Here is an 18,367-nt window from a genome sequence, read left to right on the forward strand (position 1 = left end):
ACTGCCTTAAGGTCACTTCTGGCGGCTCACACACTGAACTGATGTCTGCTTTGTGTTTCCATCGAGCAGTGCTTTTTGGCATAAGACACGCTGCGTGTTCCATGTAAACCTAACATAAGCCCAGAACGTGCTGTCCTCGCTTATAGCATTCTTCTGGACACAGGAATGTGCGTAGCAGAAATTTCCACTGTACCATAATTAATAAGGAATGACTAATTAGCTGAGAAATAAAACACAATTCAGAACAATGTGAGCAATATGGAAGAACTGAAACAAAGAGAAATAACAATACCAAAAAGAAGGGAAAAAATATATTATTTAAATAGTCGGGTTTCTCTCCAGTCCAAAAAAGGGTCCATGCATAAGGACCGATCCAGGGACCACAATACTGAAGGACTGATGTATTACATAAGTAACCGCCGCTGATATCCGCTGACCGGTCTCTTTGCTTTATTGCGGCCAGTTCACCCGATTTGCCGAGCTAGGAAATGCAAGAACACTGACCCCCTACTGCCCACATGGCTGTCTCCTCCCGCCCCCCGGTGACCCTTGCTGAGATGTCAACACCCCCAACAGGACAAGTTTTTAGGATTTCTGTCTGTGGAAAATGACTGACCCAGCAGAATAGTTCAACTCATCTGTCCTGCAGTCACTGCTGGAAACAGCTTGGGGGACACCTGCCTCCCGCTACACCTGGGGAACCCTGTTATTATCATCTTGGTATAATGAATGAAAAAAAGTATTCTTTGAATAATGCATTAGTCACTAGGGAACAATTTTTATGTTAATCTATTTGTAAACTGAATGCCCAAGTTCCCGCGAAGTTATCGCTTACTGCCCTTGCTTGGTATATTTGTCATTCTTTGGACATGCCCAGAGGGTCCTGAGTTCAGCAGATGTACGGAAGCCCAAATGACCCAATACCGGGACATTAGGTAAGCCTGGTGTTGCCTAGACAGTTGTGTATCACTTGGTCGCAGCAGTGATAATGTATACTATAGTTAGATTGAGGTAATAAGTGGTTTTCTGCCTCTGTGAAATGCAGTCATGGAAAATTAGCCTTATTGCCGAGTTTTAGTACATAGCCCCTCAGTCAGTGTTAACCGTACTCTAACAGAACAATATGAATCATCCCGGCCCATTGCCTTCGCTGGTCACATCCTCTCTCACAGAATCCCAACCAAGGAGGGAAATGCCATGCAGGAACTACTTTATATTACTTGCCACACAAACATTATCTTCAAGACATATTACCGGAAAATATACAGAAAGTCATAAACATCAGAACGATGGCTACAAAGTCTTGGTAATACAGATGTGCACTTCTTTTATCAGTCCTGCTGTCATGTAAACAGCCCATTGCGCCCAGTCTTCAGCATGTTTACTAATGCGGAGCATCTTCTCAGGTTGTAAGCTCCTCCGAGCAGGGCCCTCTTACTTCCTGTTGTCAGAGCCCTCTTCTCTTTACATGTCACTCACAGCTCTCCTATACTCCAACACTCAGTGAACATCCTCGTCCACATACTCATCTCCATTATTGGCCTCTAGCCTCTTATAGTATGTTGATTGAGTCCTCACTACTTATATTTAAGCTGTAATGTGTATTGAACTGTGGCGCTCTTTACCTGTACTCTATTTTTGTTATTTATTCAATGTTATGCCAAGTTTTGTCTCCCTGTACTGTTCCTTTGTACGGCGCTGCGAAACACTTGTGGCGCCAAATAAATAAAATAATAATAATAATAATTCATCCCCAAAAATGTGTAAATTCTGTTTACAACTGTGGCTGTATCTGCATACAAAATGCTCTTTTATAGTGTTTTCCACCGTAACATTTCCTGCAAAACGCTGCAATGTAACATTTCCTGGAAAATGCTCCACCATAATATTTCCTGCAAAACGCTGCAATGTAACATTTCCTGGAAAATGCTCCCCCATAACATTTCTTGGAAAATACTCCGCCGTAACATTTCTTGGAAAATGCTGCACTGTAACATTTTCGGCAAAACGCTGCAACATAACATTTCCAGGAAAACGCGGTAACGTAGCATTTCCTGGAAAACACGGTAACATAGCATTTCCTGAAAAACACGGTAACATAGCATTTCCTGAAAAACACAGTAACGTAGCATTTCCTGGAAAACACAGTAACGTAGCATTTCCTGGAAAACACAGTACCATAGCTTTTAAAAACTAGGGGGCACTCCCAGCTACTGTACTCGAAAAAAAGGGCAAGTCTCCTGCAGCCTGTTCGGACCCAGGAACACACACCTGCACATCACTGTTCATGGATAAAAAGCGGGTGGTGCGACAACACAATTTGTGCTGAAATGTGTCAATGGGGGTGGGGCAGAGATTGTGCTCTAAGTCTCCGATCCACTCCCTTTTTCAGAGCCCCTCCCTCGAGGAGCCGACCTAGCTCTGAAATGAGCCCGCCCTCTATCAGGAACGAACAGGGCTACTGCGGTTTTTCGGGAGGGTAACTTACACAAAGGGCCTTATTCTGATCGGAGCGGCCAAACGTGCGTACGTTCACAATTACCGCACGCTAGCCGTACGCGGCCGTTAGGGTTAAGCCCACCCACAAATCAGCCGCTTGCGTACGGGCAAAAATAACGTAGAAGGGGAGTGGTGTACAAATGAGCGTACGGCAACGTACGCGGCCGGCCCAGCCCTTACACTCCGACAACTGGCGTACGACTGAGCGTACGGCGCCGTCTACGGCCGTCTTTCCTCCGTCTCCCCACCGCCTTCTTGCGGCTATCTGAGCGTACGCCAGCTTGCACGGACGGGTCCCTATTGTTTTCAATAGAAAAGTCAGCTTATGTCACCGCTCGTGAGAGTGAGCGTACGTCCGTGTACGCTGACATACCCTTCACATATATGGACCTGCAAATCTTGCCTTTCAACTATAATTATGAAAATTAATTAATTGATTGAATTAATTAATGTGCAAAATAGTGGCCATGGGCTTAAAACATTGCTGAAACATCCTTTGTAGGTGTTAGATGTGGTTTATGTTATTGTATCCTAAATACAAAACCGATGTTAGTATTAGAGTGAACACGTTGACACATGTCGACTTGTGTAGATTGAGTGTGCTACTGCGTAAAGTCTATGAAAGCAGGTAGTGAATGTGTCTGTTTATCAAATACCTACCTTAGCGTATAAAAAGATTCTTACCTTAAATTAAACAAACCTTTAAATGTGGAGAAGTATAGAAACATAAGCTTCCAATGTGTTTGCGTGCTGCATGTGTGGCTTGCAGGCAGTGAAATCATGGTTTGGAGTTAATAGACTGCAGCATTGCTTATTACATTCAGGTGTATGTGTTTAAGTACTAATCAGCGTTAATTAGCCAACTCAGGCGCACGCTGGCAAGCGGTATCTGTAGGAGTGGTTTTAGCTGGCGGTTGGCGGCCGCCTGTTTGGTGTCCGAAACGAACGGTGCCTTAGTCGATCGTGCGGTAGTAGCACCGCTCATTTCTGGTGCACACCCCCGTGTACGCCCATATTTACGCCCATTTTCCCTCATTATTTCGGCCGCTCCCATCAACACGCCCCTATGCCGCCCCATTACCCGTACGCTCGCGTACAGGTTTTTTCGCACGTTGAGACAACGGCCGTAAGCGTTGTGGAGTGTTCGCGCCGGCGCATTAGCGTATTTGCACATGCGCAGATCGTGAAAAACCCCGGGACGTACGCGTACGGCCCGGACGCTCCAAGCAGAATAAGGCCCTAAGTGTAGCCCATAGGATACAGTGTCACAATTTTCATAATCCACTCCCGTATAAACTAGTCACCTCTTAAACAGGCCTTGTACCTATGCATGTACCAGGGAGGGGGGCTGTAGTTGGATCCTCGACACTTTCCTAATCACTGCCTAATGCCCATAATGCCCATTTCAGATCAAATCTCCAGCTCTAATATTGGTTATTGCATATGGATTCAAGCTGGACCCAGATTATTGCCATGTTAACCCTTGTATGGCGCTTTAAATTACATTATCCCAAAACACCAGTGATCCGGGTCGCAGCTACACCCAGGTTGCGGACACGGTACACACAAACCGGTTAGACCCGTTCACACCAAGCCAGGAGCCGGTTGCCCCAGCATTAATGGTCATTATTGATTCCAGTGCTCAGATAGACTGATTAGGCTGAGAAAATAAGGGAAAACCATTACATTTGGTGAGGGCCATGGGCCCTAACCTACCCTCCGCCAGTGCCGTTCTCTTTAATGTCCTCTAAACACGGGTGAACAAGATGTGTGCATTCGCTTGTAAACCCATAACCCACAGCTGTATATGGCCCTTTGATATTAAACTTCCCCTTTTATAACCAAATGTGCGATAAGAAAGCAACGTTCCGCGTTTAATGAGTAACTTGCTTGATGCATTTACTGTAAAGATCAAGCGTTTGTGGTGGCCGCTCCCAGCCTGGCACCGAGATACGCTGCTCTCCTATTTGATGACTTGGCTGCTCCTTCCAAAATCTGTCCTTGCATTAAGTTATATGATGTTTACAAACAGTTTATCGCTATTTATCTTGCTATATATATACCGGCGTTACTGATACCACCTATCTAGGATGACTCACTTATCTAACCGCAGCCCATGCCATGCTGGCGGGCACATATCAATGTCGAGGGGAGTGGTCAGCAGCGGCCCACGTACAGGGAACTTGCCAAGTGGTGCCTCCTTATCAGGGAACATGTACTAGGGAACTATCTGCCCCTCTCACTGTTACAACATATGGACAGAACAAACAAAAATAGATGATAGAGTTAAGGCTTTGCCAAGTCATAATAAAGATCTCCACGTCATGCAAAGTACATTATACCTATGAGATGATTCATTTCTTCTGATAAAAAATGTTGCACAGTCCACACAAATGTGATTTATGCCTTTAGAAACGTATGCCATGCACATTCTCCCCGGGCCCTATCACCCTCCATGGCTGGGAGTTCATTTCAGGACACTGGAAAGGAACGAGACAATTTCTTTGCATCGGGCTCATGAACCAGAGCTAACAATGATAAAGTGATTGGATTTCATAGCAGGTAATGAAGAACAAAACTGCTTCTGTATATTACTAATAAATGAGGTGCAGGAATTTCATTTCAGCGCTGACAATGTAACACATGAAGTGGCTGAGTGACAGCCCGTGGTTCACGCCGTGACGTCGATGCCTTATAACATCCGTGCCGAGCTCCAATGGCAGACAAGCATTGCACACGTGACCACCGTGATATCCCAGCATTGCACACGTGGGCACCGTAATATCCCAGCATTGCACACGTGACCACCGTTATATCCCAGCATTGTACACGCGGGCACTGTAATATCCCAGCATTGCACACGTGACCACCGTGATATCCCAGCATTGCACACGTGGGCACCGTAATATCCCAGCATTGCACACGTGAACACCGTAATATCCCAGCATTGCACATGCAGGCACCGTAATATCCCAGATATTCACACGCGGGCACCATAATATCCCAGCATTACACACGCGGGCACTGTAATATTCCAGCATTGCACACGCGGGCTCTGTAATATCCCAGCATTGCACACGCGGGCACTGTAATATCCCAGCATTGCACACGCGGGCACTGTAATATCCCAGCATTGCACATGCGGGCACCGTAATATCCCAGCATTGCACACGCGGGCACCGTAATGTCCCAGCATTGCACATGCAGGCACCGTAATATCCCAGCATTGCACACTCGGACTCTGTAATATCCCAGCATTGCACACACGGGCTCTGTAATATTCCAGCATTGCACACGCGGGCTCTGTAATATCCCAGCATTGAACACGCGGGCACCGTAATATCCCAGCATTGCACACGCGGGCACCGTAATATCCCAGCATTGCACACGCGGGCACCGTAATGTCCCAGCATTGCACACGCGAGCACCGTAATATCCCAGCATTGCACACGCGGGCACCGTAATATCCCAGCATTGCACACGCGGGCACCGTAATATGCCAGCATTGCACACGCGGGCACCGTAATATGCCATAATTGCACACGTGGGCACCGTAATGTCCCAGCATTGCACACTCGGGCTCTGTAATATTCCAGCATTGCACACGCGGGCTCTGTAATATTCCAGCATTGCACACGCGGGCTCTGTAATATCCCAGCATTGCACACACGGGCACCGTAATATCCCAGCATTGCACACACGGGCACCGTAATATCCCAGCATTGCACAAGTGGGCACCGTAATGTCCCAGCATTGCACACGCGGGTTCTGTAATATCCCAGCATTGCACACGCGGGCTCTGTAATATCCCAGCATTGCACACGCTGGCTCTGTAATATCCCCGCATTGCACACGCGGGCTCTGTAATATCCCAGCATTGCACACGCTGGCTCTGTAATATCCCCGCATTGCACACGCGGGCTCTGTAATATCCCAGCATTGCACACGCGGGCTCTGTTATATCCCAGCATTGCACACACTGGCTCTGTAATATCCCAGCATTGCACACGCGGGCTCTGTAATATCCCAGCATTGCACACATGGGCACTGTAATATCACAGCATTGCACACGCGGGTTCTGTAATATCCCAGCATTGCACAAGTGGGCACCGTAATGTCCCAGCATTGCACACGTGGGTTCTGTAATATCCCAGCATTGCACACGCTGGCTCTGTCATATCCCAGCATTGCACACATGGGCACTGTAATATCACAGCATTGCACACGCGGGTTCTGTAATATCCCAGCATTGCACACATGGGCACTGTAATATCACAGCATTGCACACGCGGGCTCTGTAATATCCCAGCATTGCACACTTGGGCACTGTAATATCCCAGCATTGCACACGCGGGCTCTGTAATATCCCAGCATTGCACAAGTGGGCACCGTAATGTCCCAGCATTGCACACGTGGGTTCTGTAATATCCCAGCATTGCACACGCTGGCTCTGTCATATCCCAGCATTGCACACATGGGCACTGTAATATCACAGCATTGCACACGCGGGTTCTGTAATATCCCAGCATTGCACACATGGGCACTGTAATATCACAGCATTGCACACGCGGGCTCTGTAATATCCCAGCATTGCACACTTGGGCACTGTAATATCCCAGCATTGCACACGCGGGCTCTGTAATATCCCAGCATTGCACACTTGGGCACTGTAATATCACAGCATTGCACACGCGGGTTCTGTAATATCCCAGCATTGCACATAAGGGAGCATTTGAGGTTTGCACCAGGCGGTAATATTCACAGGTAATGCAGCAGGAGGCGTCTGGGATAAGCCTGTGTGTGAGCCAGTTCTGCGTATAAGGACGGAGCATTGAACCACTTGCAACATCATTGGCCGTCCCAGTACCCTTTGCGGTCACACAGACCGACCTCTCTCACTCTACAGAATAAAACATTGCAGGCTGAGGCATCACATAAGTAGATGCACTACCCTACTACCTACAAGGAACGCCTTCATTCCTCCGAACTCCTAGCGGTCTGTGCAAACTTATCGTCTTCCGCAAGAGCCGCTGTCCTGGGCCACAAGCCTCTGCAATGGGGCAGAACTCTAGGAACCTTTACCCGAACTGAGGCAGACATTTTGTATTCCATGAATGACCTCTAACGTCTTCGTTCTCCTTTGTCTGAGAGTGTAACTTTATTACGGGGGTATGGAATTTTACAAATCCTGCAGAAGGCGGCAGATGAAGTCTCCCTACATGCAAACGTAGCCAGGAGCAGATTTTTCAGTTTGAAATATTTGTTCTGATTCCAGATTTCATCCTCCAAGAAAGTCTGTGATTGAAACCAACAGTTAGCGAGTATTACAGGGATGTAAGCACAGTGCGCCTGACACATCAAGAGGAGGAAAAGCTTGAAGCCATGTTGTTCTGTGATGCTTACATGCAAATATATTAGCATTATAAAGCACAGTAGGAGCCCTGTGTCTCTTTCTCTAAGTGTTTTGTCCTCTAGAAAGGAAACACTGGTGAGCTGTTCCGTGACACTGAGGTTGCAGCACATCCATTGAACATGAAACAGAAATACCATAGAGGAAACTAGGAGCGTCGCTGCTCGGGAGCGCAGCCTCGGCAATAAAGCAGATCCCTCATACGTGTACTTGTTAGCACTCGGACGCACTGATTGCCTGGATTCTGCTATTACTAAACTAGCCAGCATTTATGTGTAGAACTGCCATGTTCTCCTGCTTGGATATCGGGGTCCAGTAAGCACCCTGACTTATTAGCAGACACTAGGCCTGATTCAGCGTCTATTCAATCGGGGGAAAAGTTGCAAAATCGCATGTGTTTGACATCTGATCCAATGCGCGCTTCCATCTCCCCACTCCCGGCTCCTTGTGGTGGGGTTAAATCACTACCAGGGGCAGCGAGCCCCTGCGGCTTTGAATAGGGTGAGAGGGAGGGCTGGCAGCGAATGCTCCAGCCCTCCTGAACCTGGCGACTGTGCAGCGAATCCGAAACAGGATTTGCTGCACAGGGTGAACAATATCATTGAATACCTGCCAATGACGCAAACCTTGAAAAGATTACAGGAAGAAGCGGCGACGAAGCGGTGACAATATTTGTTGTATAAGACCCATGAATGTCATTGTCTGTAATGTAGCAGATAAACGCTCGCCATTCTAATTTATGGGAAAGCAAAAAAATGTCAGTTCTTAGGTCTAGAGGCCAAGGGTTGGCAGGGAGGTGGTAATGGCTTTATATAACTGTTCCAAGAATCACGGATAGTTCTAGAAACTTCTCGTGTAGAGGATATTCTTCTTCTCAATAGATGGAGTTTCACATTGGATGGTGACTCTGGACAGCGATTTCTCAATTTGTGTATGAAATGCAAAAATTAAAAAATAAGTTAGAAAAATAGTCTATAAGAAAGTAACGGCAAAGTGAAGTGAATATGGCGGGCATACCCAACGCACGGTAATATACTGTAAGGTGTATTCAAGCATATAGTGGTTTCTTTCATACATATTGTATTGTTCTCTCAATAAATTCAAATGTAATTTGATGTTTGAAGCGTAGTCCGAAATATGCGAAAGAAAGTTAATAGTTTATTAACAATAGCGGTCAACCTAATTACTGACTACCCTATGACCCATACCCATTATTATTGGGGCTGATTCAGTGGGTGTATTATTGGGGACGCTCACGTGCCCCATTTACAGCAGTGGACATGCAAGCGTGTGAGATGCTGGCACGTCGCTGTCCTGGCGCTACAGATGAGCATGGTTCCATATGTATAAGCCATTCGCTGAGTAGCAAAGCACTCGCACTGCTGCTTGTGTAATATCTGGGCGCATCGCATGCAATATAGCGGCATACAATTCATGCAATGCGATTTTTCATTGTATAGTCACCCATGGGTGATTTCATACCCCTACTATCCAACTACGCATGGAGCGGATTTTATATAGTGTGGCGAGCCCCGCGCGGGGACGCGGATTATTTTACATGTATTCTGCGTCCCCTCGCGGGGCTCGCTGCGCTTGCAGAATACATGTAAAGTAATCCACGTCCCCGCGCAGGGCTCGCTGCGCTCGCCATGCTTCGGGCACGGTGGCTCGCTGCGCTCGCCACACTATATAAACTCAGCTCCATGCGTAGTTGGATAGTGGGGGTATGAAATCACCTTGGGTGACTATACAATTAAAAATCGGGTCTTTACAATGAAAAATCGCATTGCATGCCTTAAGTAGTGGCATGCGATGAAAAATCGGGCGCCCAGATAATACACAAGTACTCTCGCACTTTGCATCGCGGAGAGGGACCCGGCATGCGGGGTGGTAATTGGAATCAGGCACATTATCTTTGATTTATATGGCTCCTCAAGGACACCACAGCCCCCAATTACAGAGTACATAAATGATGAAGCAAGACAGTGACTTGCAGCTGAATACAATAGAGGACAAGGACAGGGCACATAACCATAGCTGCATCAGCAGAGGACACGGACATAAGTATCAGGGGGCAGAGAACAAGGGATCCGCAGCACCCTATTACACAGTATATAACCCAGGAGACAGTGACTTACAACTGTATACAATAGAGGACAAGTACAGGGTACATAACCATAGCTGCATCAGCAGGGGACACTGACTTAAGTATCAGGAGGCAGAGAACAAGGGATCTGCAGCGCCCTATTACAGAGTATATAACCCAGGAGACAGTGACTGACAGCTGTATACAATAGAGGACGAGTACAGGGCACATAACCATAGCTGCATCAGCAGAGGACACGGACATAAGTATCAGGGGGCAGAGAACATGGGATCTGCAGTGCCCTATTACAGAGTATATAACCCAGGAGACAGTGACTTACAACTGTATACAATAGAGGACAAGTACAGGGTACATAACCATAGCTGCATCAGCAGGGGACACTGACTTAAGTATCAGGAGGCAGAGAACAAGGGATCTGCAGCGCCCTATTACAGAGTATATAACCCAGGAGACAGTGACTGACAGCTGTATACAATAGAGGACAAGTACAGGGCACATAACCATAGCTGCATCAGCAGAGGACACGGACATAAGTATCAGGGGGCAGAGAACATGGGATCTGCAGCGCCCTATTACAGAGTATATAACCCAGGAGACAGTGACTTACAACTGTATACAATAGAGGACAAGTACAGGGTACATAACCATAGCTGCATCAGCAGGGGACACTGACATAAGTATCAGGGGGCAGAGAACATGGTATCTGCAGCGCCCTATTACAGAGTATATAACCCAGGAGACAGTGACTGACAGCTGTATACAATAGAGGACAAGTACAGGGTACATAACCATAGCTGCATCAGCAGGGGACACTGACATAAGTATCAGGGGGCAGAGAACATGGGATCTGCAGCGCCCTATTACAGAGTATATAACCCAGGAGACAGTGACTTACAACTGTATACAATAGAGGACAAGTACAGGGTACATAACCATAGCTGCATCAGCAGGGGACACTGACATAAGTATCAGGGGGCAGAGAACATGGGATCTGCAGCGCCCTATTACAGAGTATATAACCCAGGAGACAGTGACTGACAGCTGTATACAATAGAGGACAAGTACAGGACACATAACCATAGCTGCATCAGCAGGGGACAGTGACATAAGTATCAGGGGGCAGAGAACAAGGGATCCACAGCGCCCTATTACACAGTATATAACCCAGGAGACAGTGACTTACCGCTGAATACAATAGAGGACAAGTACAGGGCACATAACCATAGCTGCATCAGCAGAGGACACTGACATAAGTATCAGGGGGCAGAGAACAAGGGGTCCGCAGCACCTTATTACAGAGTATATAACCCAGGAGACAGTGACTTACAGCTGAATACAATAGAGGACAAGTACAGGGCACATAACCATAGCTGCATCAGCAGAGGACACTGACATAAGTATCAGGGGGCAGAGAACAAGGCATCCGCAGCACCCTATTACAGAGTATATAACCCAGGAGACAGTGACTTACAACTGTATACAATAGAGGACAAGTACAGGGCACATAACCATAGCTGCATCAGCAGAGGACACTGACATAAGTATCAGGGGGCAGAGAACAAGGGATCCGCAGCGCCCTATTACAGAGTATATAACCCAGGAGACAGTGACCGACAGCTGAATACAATACAATTAGGTGGCATAGAGAAAGGAGTTCCCCACCTCTGTATGGCCACTTTATGCCATGCTAGGGACTAATACGTCAGCTAGGCGGGATTAATAATCATTTTACTGGTTCCGGGTGATAGAACTACAGGGGGAAATTTACTAAGATGGGACTTCTATGTCACATGGGATGTGCGACCAATAAGATACTATCTATTATCTTCTAGAAGGTGCTAAAAGTAGATTCGGATTGGTTGCCCGTAGCAACATCCCATGGGGTATAGAACTCCCCATCTTAGTGAATTTCTCCCACAGTGTAATATACATTCATAAGGTCTACCCCAAAAGGTTAACAGTAGGCCGACAGGGTCAAAAGGTCAACAGGGTCAAAAGTTCAACCGGGTCAAAATGTCGACATGAAAAAGGTCGACATGAGATTTTCACTTCGCTATGCATGTTGGCACAGAGGGAGAATATAACAGTGAGGGGGTGAGCGTTACACTAATTGGGGGTCCAAAACCGACAACAAAAACTGAGAAAAATGAATGTTGACCTTTTTTGTGTCTACCTTTTTTTAATGTCGACATTTTGACGCTGTTGACCGTTTGACCATGCCGACCTTGTGCGGTAAACCTACTGACTGTCAATCTAGACTCTCATAATCCACACACTTATGTCACATATGGGAGTGAACCTTTGAGGGGGTCAGTATTTGGGGGTCATCAGCACCTCACTGTAGCCCAAACATGGGGAGAAAATGGTTAATGCATTGACTGCGTAACCTGCGTTGTATCACGTGAACCTGAGACTCTGTCCCAAAATAAAACACGTTGCAGATGTTGCTGTGAGGAGAAGAGTTGTCTCTCGTTAACGTGTCACTTGACGGGAGAGATGTTGTGCTCTTACACGCAGTCCCTATTGTTATGTGCTGTACATTGCAATAAGCAATATTCACAGTGAGGATGTTACCAGCATCTTCTCCTCCTTCCTGTCAGGACCTGTTGGAGAACTGTTAATCCCTGAGAAAGAAAAGCCGCTAATTATCACCTTCTGCAAACTACTGAAATAGAAATCCGCGTTCTGAGGAAACGGGCAGAGAAACAAACTGAAACATCACCAGATAGATGTAAAACTTTGCTGTGGCATGGGCTGCGTGGTCACCACAAACTAAACAGTGGTTAATCAATGTACAGGATGGCGTTTCCAAAATGCTGAAGCAATGGAGGGGCGTACTACTAGTAATGTCTCCAGGCCAAGAGAAAACAATGGGGCCACGTACTGCCAGCACTGTCTCTGGGCAATGAGAATACAATGGGACCACGTACCGCCAGCACTGTCTCTGGGCAATGAGAATACAATGGGGCCACGTACCGCCAGCACTGTCTATGGGCAATAAGAATACAATGGGGCCACGTACTGCCAGCACTGTCTCTGGGCAATCAGAATACAATGGGGCCACGTACTGCCAGCACTGTCTCTGGGCAATGAGAATACAATGGGACCACGTACCGCAAGCACTGTCTCTGGGCAATGAGAATACAATGGGGCCACGTACCGCCAGCACTGTCTCTGGGCAATGAGAATACAATGGGGCCACGTACCGCCAGCACTGTCTCTGGGCAATGAGAATACAATGGGGCCACGGACCACCAGCACTGTCTCTGGGCAATGATAATACAATGGGGCTACGTACCACCAGCACTGTCTCTGGGCAATGAGAATACAATGGGGTCACGTACCGCCAGCACTGTCTCTGGGCAATGAGAATACAATGGGGCCACGTACCGCCAGCACTGTCTCTGGGCAATGAGAATACAATGGGACCACGTACCGCAAGCACTGTCTCTGGGCAATGAGAATACAATGGGGCCACGTACCGCCAGCACTGTCTCTGGGCAATGAGAATACAATGGGACCACGTACCGCCAGCACTGTCTCTGGGCAATGAGAATACAATGGGACCACGTACCGCCAGCACTGTCTCTGGGCAATGAGAATACAATGGGGCCACATACCGCCAGCACTGTCTCTGGGCAATGAGAATACAATGGGGCCACGTACCGCCAGCACTGTCTCTGGGCAATGAGAATACAATGGGGCCACATACCGCCAGCACTGTCTCTGGGCAATGAGAATACAATGGGGCCACGTACCGCCAGCACTGTCTCTGGGCAATGAGAATACAATGGGGCCACGTACCGCCAGCACTGTCTCTGGGCAATGAAAATACAATGGGGCCACGTACCACCAGCACTGTCTCTGGGCAATGATAATACAATGGGGCTACGTACCGCCAGCACTGTCTCTGGGCAATGAGAATACAATGGGGTCACGTACCGCCAACACTGTCTCTGGGCAATGAGAATACAATGGGGTCACGTACTGCCAGCACTGTCTCTGGGCAATGAGAATACAATGGGGCCACGTACTGCCAGCACTGTCTCTGGGCAATGAGAATACAATGGGGTCACGTAATGCCAGCACTGTCTCTGGGCAATGAGAATACAATGGGGCCACGTACCGCCAGCACTGTCTCTGGGCAATGAGAATACAATGGGGTCACGTAATGCCAGCACTGTCTCTGGGCAATGAGAATACAATGGAGCCACGTACCGCCAGCACTGTCTCTGGGCAATGAAAATACAATGGGGCCACGTACCGCCAGCACTGTCTCTGGGCAATGAGAAAACAATGGAGCCACGTACTGCCAGCACTGTCTCTGGGCAATGAGAATACAATGGGACCACGTACCGCCAGCACTGTCTCTGGGCAATGAGAATACAATGGGACCACGTACCGCCAGCACTGTCTCTGGGCAATGAAAATACAATGGGGCCACGTCTGCCAGCACTGTCTCTGGGCAATAAGAATACAATGGGGCCACGTACTGCCAGCACTGTCTCTGGGCAATGAGAATACAATGGGGCCACGTACCGCCAGCACTGTCTCTGGGCAATGAGAATACAATGGGGCCACGTACCGCCAGCACTGTCTCTGGGCAATGAAAATACAATGGGGCCACGTACTGCCAGCACTGTCTCTGGGCAATAAGAATACAATGGGGCCACGTACTGCCAGCACTGTCTCTGGGCAATGAGAATACAATGGGGCCACGTACCGCCAGCACTGTCTCTGGGCAATGAGAATACAATGGGGCCACGTACCGCCAGCACTGTCTCTGGGCAATAAGAATACAATGGGACCACGTACCGCCAGCACTGTCTCTGGGCAATGAGAATACAATGGGGCCACGTACCGCCAGCACTGTCTCTGGGCAATGAGAATACAATGGAGCCACGTACTGCCAGCACTGTCTCTGGGCAATGAGAATACAATGGGGCCACGTACCGCCAGCACTGTCTCTGGGCAATGAGAATACAATGGGGCCACGTACCGCCAGCACTGTCTCTGGGCAATGAGAATACAATGGGACCACGTACTGCCAGCACTGTCTCTGGGCAATGAGAATACAATGGGGCCACGTACCGCCAGCACTGTCTCTGGGCAATGAAAATACAATGGGGCCACGTACCGCCAGCACGGTCTCTGGGCAATAAGAATACAATGGGGCCACGTACTGCCAGCACTGTCTCTGGGCAATGAGAATACAATGGGGCCACGTACCGCCAGCACTGTCTCTGGGCAATGAGAATACAATGGGGCCACGTACCGCCAGCACTGTCTCTGGGCAATGAAAATACAATGGGGCCACGTACTGCCAGCACTGTCTCTGGGCAATGAGAATACAATGGGACCATGTACTGCCAGCACTGTCTCTGGGCAATGAGAATACAATGGGGCCACGTACCGCCAGCACTGTCTCTGGGCAATGAGAATACAATGGGGCCACGTACCGCCAGCACTGTCTCTGGGCAATGAAAATACAATGGGGCCACGTACTGCCAGCACTGTCTCTGGGCAATGAGAATACAATGGGACCATGTACTGCCAGCACTGTCTCTGGGCAATGAGAATACAATGGGGCCACGTACCGCCAGCACTGTCTCTGGGCAATGAGAATACAATGGGGCCACGTACCGCCAGCACTGTCTCTGGGCAATGAAAATACAATGGGGCCACGTACCGCCAGCACTGTCTCTGGGCAATGAGAATACAATGGGGCCACGTACCGCCAGCACTGTCTCTGGGCAATGAGAATACAATGGGGCCACGTACCGCCAGCACTGTCTCTGGGCAATGAAAATACAATGGGGCCACGTACTGCCAGCACTGTCTCTGGGCAATGAAAATACAATGGGGCCACGTACCGCCAGCACTGTCTCTGGGCAATAAGAATACAATGGGGCCACGTACTGCCAGCACTGTCTCTGGGCAATGAGAATACAATGGGACCATGTACCGCCAGCACTGTCTCTGGGCAATGAGAATACAATGGGACCACGTACTGCCAGCACTGTCTCTGGGCAATGAGAATACAATGGGACCACGTACCGCCAGCACTGTCTCTGAGCAATGAGAATACAATGGGACCACGTACCGCCAGCACTGTCTCTGGGCAATGAGAAAACAATGGGGCCACGTACTGCCAGCACTGTCTCTGGGCAATGAGAATATAATGGAGCCACGTACCGGCAGCACTGTCTCTGGGCAATGAGAACACAATGGGACCACGTACCACCAGCACTGTCTCTGGGCAATGAGAATACAATGGGGCCACGTACTGCCAGCACTGTCTCTGGGCAATGAGAATACAATGGAGCCACCTACTGCCAGCACTGTGTCTGGGCAATGAGAATACATTGGGGCCACGTACTGCCAGCACTGTCTCTGGGCAATGAGAATATAATGGAGCCACGTACCGGCAGCACTGTCTCTGGGCAATGAGAATGCAATGGGGCTACGTACTGCCAGCACTGTCTCTGGGCAATAAGAATACAATGGGACCACGTACCGCCAGCACTGTCTCTGGGCAATGAGAATACAATGGGGCCACGTACCGCCAGCACTGTCTCTGGGCAATGAGAATACAATGGAGCCACGTACTGCCAGCACTGTCTCTGGGCAATGAGAATACAATGGGGCCACGTACCGCCAGCACTGTCTCTGGGCAATGAGAATACAATGGGGCCACGTACCGCCAGCACTGTCTCTGGGCAATGAGAATACAATGGGGCCACGTACCGCCAGCACTGTCTCTGGGCAATGAGAATGCAATGGAGCCACGTACTGCCAGCACTGTCTCTGGGCAATGAGAATACAATGGGGCCACGTACCGCCAGCACTGTCTCTGGGCAATGAGAATACAATGGGGCCACGTACCGCCAGCACTGTCTCTGGGCAATGAGAATACAATGGGGCTACGTACCGCCAGCACTGTCTCTGGGCAATGAGAATACAATGGAGCCACGTACCGCCAGCACTGTCTCTGGGCAATGAGAATACAATGGGGCCACGTAGCACCAGCACTGTCTCTGGGCAATAAGAATACAATGGGACCACGTACCGCCAGCACTGTCTCTGGGCAATGAGAATACAATGGGGCCACGTACCGCCAGCACTGTCTCTGGGCAATGAGAATACAATGGGGCCACGTACCGCCAGCACTGTCTCTGGGCAATGAGAATACAATGGGGCCACGTACTGCCAGCACTGTCTCTGGGCAATGAGAATACAATGGGGCCACGTACCGCCAGCACTGTCTCTGGGCAATGAGAATACAATGGGGCTACGTACCGCCAGCACTGTCTCTGGGCAATGAAAATACAATGGGGCCACGTACTGCCAGCACTGTCTCTGGGCAATGAGAATACAATGAGGCCACCTACTGCCAGCACTGTCTCTGGGCAATGAGAATACAATGGGGTCACGTCTGCCAGCACTGTCTCTGGGCAATGAGAATACAATGGGGCCACGTACTGCCAGCATTGTCTCTGGGCAATGAGAATACAATGGGGCCACGTAATGCCAGCACTGTCTCTGGGCAATGATAATACAATGGGGCCACGTACCGCCAGCACTGTCTCTGGGCAATGAGAATACAATGGGGCCACGTACCGCCAGCACTGTCTCTGGGCAATGATAATACAATGGGGCCACGTACCGCCAGCACTGTCTCTGGGCAATGAGAATACAATGGGGCCACGTACCGCCAGCACTGTCTCTAGGCAATGAGAATACAATGGGGCCACAAACTGCCAGCACTGTCTCTGGGCAATGAGAATACAATGGGGCCACGTACTGCCAGCACTGTCTCTGGGCAATGAGAATACAATGGGACTACGTACCGCCAGCACTGTCTCTGGGCATTGAGAATACAATGGGACCACGTACCGCCAGCACTGTCTCTGGGCAATGAGAATACAATGGGACCACGTACCGCCAGCACTGTCTCTGGGCAATGAGAATACAATGGGGCCACGTACCGCCAGCACTGTCTCTGGGCAATGAGAATACAATGGAGCCACGAACTGCCAGCACTGTCTCTGGGCAATGAGAATACAATGGGACCACGTACCGCCAGCACTGTCTCTGGGCAATGAAAATACAATGGGGCCACGTACCGCCAGCACTGTCTCTGGGCAATGAGAACACAATGGGGCCACGTACAGCCAGCACTGTCTCTGGGCAATGAGAATACAATGGGGTCACGTCTGCCAGCACTGTCTCTGGGCAATGAAAATACAATGGGGCCACGTACTGCCAGCACTGTCTCTGGGCAATGAGAATACAATGGGGCCACGTAATGCCAGCACTGTCTCTGGGCAATGAGAATACAATGGGGCCAC

At 49.0% G+C, this 18,367-nt stretch overlaps 1 protein-coding gene across 6 annotated transcripts in view; it reads right to left on the reverse strand.

The window, feature by feature from the left end:
• The window catches only part of ZBTB20 (zinc finger and BTB domain containing 20), a 759,091-nt gene that overhangs the window by 526,204 nt on the left and 214,520 nt on the right, over positions 1–18,367 (reverse strand). The gene's annotated exons all lie outside the window — the stretch shown is intronic.

The sequence above is a fragment of the Crinia signifera genome, chromosome 2, assembly GCF_055691185.1.
Source record: "Crinia signifera chromosome 2, ASM5569118v1, whole genome shotgun sequence".
Classification (NCBI taxonomy): Eukaryota; Metazoa; Chordata; class Amphibia; order Anura; family Myobatrachidae; genus Crinia; species Crinia signifera.